Genomic DNA, 6399 nt, shown 5'->3' on the forward strand with positions numbered 1-6399 from the left:
CAAGAGTTATCTTTGTTGTGTACGTATCATGTACCTTGTATGCGACATTATAAATGCTACATTAATGCTTCTAAGAAAAATCAAGTCACGGTAACAAACCGCCCACCAAATTCGTCAACGTCTGAACCCTCGGCCGGAACCAGCACGAGATCAGCCACCGAACAGGACCACCGTCCGCCCCCAATTCAAACCACGAATAGCAACCGCCGGAAAAAACGAGCGCTGCCAAAAGAAACACTGCGCAGGCAAGCCCTACCTATAAAACAGGGTCTCACATATTTCTTCTCTATTACTTATAAAGTCATCAACATGTTTTTTCCAACGTTCACCTAACAAAACGTACACGGGATACTTAGAACCCCGCAATCAAACTCACTAAACAAAAATTATTTTTTAATTATGTGTGATCAGTGATTACCCGTTAACCCCGAAATTTCAGAGAATCTTTCAGCCCGAATAGTTTTTTTCTTTTTTCTTGTCGCCCCGCCAGCCCCTGTCTCTCTCCCTAGCCGCATCCTCCTCCTCCCCTTCCCCTGCGGGTGCCGCAGCCTGTGCAGCCGCCTCCTGCCGTCGCCCCTGCCCTCCCGCCGCCTCCTGCACTCCGGCCTCTCCAGCAGATTCGGGCCCACGCCGCCGCCGCACAGCCCGCCCCGCCGTCTCCGTCGCCTCCCGCCGCCGCCACAGAGGCCCTCCAGCCCGCCCCGCCATCTCCGTCGAGGTCCGACACCGCCACGACCCGCCGCCGTCGCGCCCCAGCCTCCTGGTCGCCCCGCTTGTTAGCTGCCCATCCCCGCACGCGACCAGGCGCCCCTTTCGCGACCCGCAGCCGCTCCTCCGCCTCTGCCCTCCCTCCAAGGCCGCCGTGCCCGCCACCGCCGTTCCTCGGGCTTCTTCTCCGCGTCCCTCCTGCATTGACGCCACCTCTCGGGCCGCGCCTCGAGACCTCGCACCGCCGCAGCCCCGAGCCTCCCGCATAGTCACGCTGTCGGCGTCACTCTCCAGGACATCAGGTCGCTCAGCCAACAGCCGCCAATGCAGTCGTCGCCCGTGTAAAAGGTGCCCGTCCTATCAGGCCCCCATCCCTTCCACGCATTGCCTAGGGACTGAATCGAGAATCTCCGCAATTTTAATTTTATATACGTGGATTTGATCTTTAGGATGTTTTAGTAAATTCAATTCCGAGGGCATATTTAAATAGTTTAGCGATGTTAGTTTGTGAAATCTTCCACTAATATGCTGAACAATGAATTTTGGTGTGTTTCTGTGTTGACTGCAGGTCTTTCATGATTTGTTTTCTACACTGAGCCATGATGCTTGATTTATTATGACGTCTTTGATTGTGAACAGGGCATTGGAGGCATCATGGGGGGCACTCAAGGAAGGCGAAGGGAGTTATCTGAATTCTATGATGCCCGTCAATTAGGTTCTCCTCTGACTGTAGATTAATTGTAATCACAATGGCTATGTAGTTACCCTATCTGTTACTTTCTATAGCTGTTATGGATGGCTGGATGCACCATAGTTATATTTTGCATCGTTGTCAATCTGGAGTTGTCTGGGATGGCTAGATGATCATGTGCATGGTGTCCATTGTTGAATGTGAGCCTACATACACTGCTGGAACTTGCAGCTTATCTAACCTGACAGTAGTCACAGAAATTATATGGCTTTTCTGACTTTATATTTGTTAGACGTCTGACCTCTGATCGTGTCAATAGTCACGGAAATTATATGGCTTTTATGAACTTTTCCTATGATGTTTTCATTACTTTCCTTAGTTTGAAAGTGACTTCTTTTTTCTGAATTTTTACCTTGGTTTGCAATTTTTACCTTGTATATTGTAGAAGGGCATAGCGATGGAGGTAATGTTCGTCGTGATGCTAGCTTATATATATCGCAGTGCTGACTCATGCTTTATGCAACAATTGTTCCGTTTCAAGCTTTACCACAAATTACCTTTCAATTTACCTGAATGTGTATCCTATTGTATTCTGTTCAGCACTGCACTTGGATTCAGCATTTTCTTCTGAACTTTCCCCTCACTGCAAACCTTATACTACCTCTCTGGGTGCAATTCAATCTGACCAGGTTATGTATACTTTTGGCATGAGCAAGGTGGTTGAATACAAGGCAGGTGAGCTTGTGTCGGGAATGACCGGATGCAAAGATGCACTTTGATCAATAAACTACAGTTACTTTTCAAGATCAATCGTCCTGACTTGCCACTATTGTACTACACGGGTGTTCTTGGTGAGTACACTTTTAGTTGTCACAAGCAAATCTGCTAATTCATTTTTGTTTATTCGTCATTCTGAAACATAAAGCTATGGGTTCATTTCTTTGTAGTATTGTATATCAAGCAAATGTAACCTTGACTTCACTGAAAACTGAAACCCTTGTCCCAAGTTTTTATTTCAGTCAGAACACAACTTCCCTTTCCCATTGCATTATCACCTTGTCTGTTTGCAAACACCATGTACTACTGAAGTTGCAACTAGAGATATTCGTATAGTATTGGTCACTTATGACAACAAATATGCACCTTTTATTTTTACCTCGTGATCCTGTTTAAAACATATGTATCTGATAAGTGATGCTTCTGCCTTCTTAATGTCCAAATAATGACTTGCTGCAAATTAAATTTGGAATGCTTTCAACTAAGTTTATCGCTTGCAGACTACATCAAGTTAACTATGCAGCAAACTGCCTGAACTTGTAGGTATCAGTGATACAATCATGGTGTGATGATAAGAGACACTTGAAGCAAATGAACATGGAAATAGAAGGACTTTTTTATAAAAAAGATTGTTGCATCAGGTTGGATCCATGTGTATGTCTGTTGATCATTCTGGACTTAATCTCTTGATTCAATTTTATTTTCAGCAACTTGAGATTGTTGATGCTGCTACATCTAGAAGCAACCTGAAATTATTGATGGCCCGATATTTCTCCGTGGATGTTTAGGCTTTGCAGAAGTGGCAGAAATTTCTATTTCTTGCGACTGACAAAGTTTGTTGCTTTACATGCGACGTGTTAGGTTCCGTGATTGCAGAAGCAGGTGATATGTAGAACTATATATATGTCATGCATCTTCCTTCTTTTTATGATTCTTTTGTCAGACAAGAAAGTGCAGTATCTTTATAACAACAAACGCACACACATTGTTTAGGTGGAATCTGCATTCTTGTTTCACTTGGCACTTTGCATAGTGCAGTTTTCATGATCAATCTTGATTTTTCTTAAACAGGAATATTTTTCTCTTGTTACTGCTTGCTGCTCTCATTTATTTATATCGATCTCTGACTATTGTTTGTGTTAAGAGAAACGGAGGAACCCTGAAGCAATTATAATGCATGTGTTCAAGAGAATCAAATCTGCGATAGGATGATTTCTAGAGCTTCTAGACATGCTTTCATCGGGACATGTTCTACTCCTTTCACAACGACTTTGTATAATGACGTCTGTACGAACACACTAGAATGCGTATATTGACAAAATTACGGCACCTAATACCGGGCGAAGGAAGTATATCATATTTAGAATGTGCGTGCATGTGCTCGCTTGCTAGTAACGGAGAAAAGCTGCTTATATAGGCCGTTATCCAGCCAGGATAAGAAGGAAGGAAAGAAAAAGCAAAATCGGATTAGGATGGAGGACCGTGAAAGACGGTGGAAGAAGGCACCAGGCCATAGGAAGGAATCGGGCAACGCCTGCATGGACCCGAATAATTAACTCTCCGGGCGTAGGAAGTGAATCTTATCTTATTCGCGTGCCAGACGAACAGCTCCGCCTGCCTATTTAGAACAAATTACACCTCCCGCTTTACCGGCCGGACCACAAACCAGATCCGATCGCGATCGAGGCTGCGGCCATGGCGATGCTGCGTCGTGTCCGGCGGCGCAAGAGCGAGAGTACTGCGGAGGACCGCCTGAGCGCGCTCCCCGACGATCTGATCCGCGTCATAACAAACAAGCTGGACACCCGCACGGCGCTGGCGACGGCGGCCCTCGCCAGGCGATGGGCGCGCATCCCTCGCGAGCGGCCGGCGCTGGACCTGAGGGTCAGCGACATACTCCCGCCGCACTACAGCCGGAGTGTGGTCTGGTTATAATATAGAGTTGTCGTGTTCATTCTCAGGGACCAAAGTACTAGCAGAGTTTAGTTTCGAACAGCTCAGCCAAATCAAAATTTGGTTTCTGAATTCTCAATGATGTGAACAGTAACTGAAATGAAAGGTAAACTGAAATAAACAAGATTTTGACGAGGAAATCTTAAATGATTCAAACACCATGAATTAAGCAACCACACACACAGGAACACGCTAACTACTAAATTTACTCAGTTCCAACAATAATCAAGCAAGGGAAGCAAGAATAAGAGCAGGATAGATATGGAAAATAAATCAAGAAATAAAAGCTGTGCTATGTTTTTGTTATTTTCGTAGGGAATTTATACACTGAAACACACAATCATAGCTGATCTGAAGTGATAAGATGAAGGTGCAAAACAACAAAGTTCTGAACTTAAAAACTTCACAAGCACAAGCACCAGGAAATACTAAGATGCTACTAACAGAGGTGTTCTTGATTACAGGCACAACGAGATCAGCAAAACAACTAAAGATTGGAAGTGTATTCTTGACTTTTCACCAAGATTTCGTTGAAGAGGTGTTGCTGCAGACGTTGCTCGATGTAGTGGAAGCAGGAGAAAGCAGAGGGAGGAGACCGGGGCAGACTAGAGCTGCAATTTCTTCGGTAGCTTGACGATGGCGATGTGTTGGAGTTCTTCTCTTCTTCCCAGTCGATCCAGATCTGCCCCCAGGAACGCCCTCGACCTTGCTTTCCCCTTTCTCTCCCCTTTTCTTGGATCCAAAGCCAGAACGAAGCATCTAATGGAGAGGTGCTGCTTTTTGTGGGACGATGGAGAGGAGTCGGTGGCCACGTGACTGTCTTTTTTACTGTTCGGTCCTTCTCTTATTCTCTCTTTTCTTCTTTTTTCTTCAAGCAAAGTCGATGCCAACAAGGTCCTTGCAAAGCTAATGTACTTGTTTGATTCCTCACGCAAACCCCAGGAATTGAAGAATAAGTGCCTTGTCGCACTAAAATGCAAAAAGATAGCATCTGCTATAAAGTACTTCTTTTGCCGGTTTAGTATTTTTAATCAATGCAAATGTGCACCAAATTGGATGAATTCAATATCAAACAATGCAAATAAGCATGGAAAAACACTTCAAATAAGATGCCGATCAACCCCTCCACACTTAAACTTTTGCTTGTCCCAAGCAAAGACAAAATCGAGCGCAGACAAAACTGAGGCATTACAGCCACTGAAACTGCAATGTTAGATACCAAGAAACAATGGCAAGAATTTTCAGAACCACAAATCCAATGATTCTTAGTAACTGATCACAAGACCCATTCTGCAGGGAAGTGTAAAATAACAATTTATCATGACTGCAACATTGACTGCAATTTATGTGGTTTGGTTTGGACCAGCAACGATTGAATTGGGCTCAATCCCGTGGTTTCACCCGTGGTGAGGCAGCTTGCCCTTCAGCTGTTCCGCATCTCGTCATCTCCTTCCGGCCTCCGCCGTCAGTCGCCCTTCCTTCTCCTCCCGCTGCCGCCTCCCTCCATTGCCGCCTTCCCTTCCCCGCCTAGTTTTGAAGACCGGACCGGCGAGGCTCTCGGCTCAGGTTTTTTCGGTCGAACCAGTTTGGTTTTTTATACATAAAATAATATATTTTTAACAAATGGGCTGAGGCATGGTTGGTTTGCTTGCACCTGAGGCCCATGGGCGGCGATGTGGTCTTCGATGAAGGCGCAAGCTGGGCGTGGGGGGAGCAAGCCGACGAGGTAACGGGCATGGAGTTCACTCTGCCTGTGCCAGGATTCGGGGGAGCTTCTGACGCGCGCTCTGCCGCGGCAGGATCTGCGGCAACACCCAGCAACAACGCTGGATCTACTACAGTGCAAGGCGACACCACTCCAGCTGCCGCTGCAGACTCTTCGCGTGCCATGGCAGGAACTTCACCACGCACGCCAGCACCCGCCGCGCGGCCCCTGGAGTTCGTGACACCTGCGCCGTACGACCCAGCATGTTCGACGCCGACAACGACTCGGAGACGCATCATTGTTACCGGCGCGTTGTTGATCTGCACACACCCGGGCGCACGCCGCCTGGGCAGGCCGAGCGCCTGCTTCTCCTCCCGGCAGACGAGCCGGACACGTTCGAGGCTGCCGAGCCTCACGAGTGCTGGCGCCTTGCCATGCTCGATGAGATGCAGTGCATCGAGGAGAATGAGACCTTGGAGCTGACCGATTTACCTACAGGCAAACGCCCTCAAGTGGGTGTACAAGATCAAGAAGGACGCCGCCGGGAATGTGATCAAGCACAAGG

General features: G+C 46.9%; 1 long non-coding RNA gene across 3 annotated transcripts; it reads left to right on the forward strand.

The window, feature by feature from the left end:
* The first annotated feature begins 466 nt into the window (after positions 1 to 466).
* On the forward strand, positions 467 to 5059 carry LOC104585288. Of its 3 annotated transcripts, none has more exons than XR_732917.3 (5): positions 467 to 1056; positions 1348 to 1423; positions 2089 to 2250; positions 2720 to 4235; positions 4594 to 5059. It is a non-coding gene; the product is annotated as an uncharacterized LOC104585288 (long non-coding RNA). The 3 variants fall into 3 exon arrangements; XR_732918.3 differs by having other exon boundaries at positions 2116 to 2250; XR_002960962.1 differs by having other exon boundaries at positions 468 to 1056; positions 1348 to 2250.
* The last annotated feature ends 1340 nt before the right edge of the window (positions 5060 to 6399 follow it).

This window comes from Brachypodium distachyon, chromosome 5 (assembly GCF_000005505.3).
Source record: "Brachypodium distachyon strain Bd21 chromosome 5, Brachypodium_distachyon_v3.0, whole genome shotgun sequence".
NCBI lineage: Eukaryota > Viridiplantae > Streptophyta > Magnoliopsida > Poales > Poaceae > Brachypodium > Brachypodium distachyon.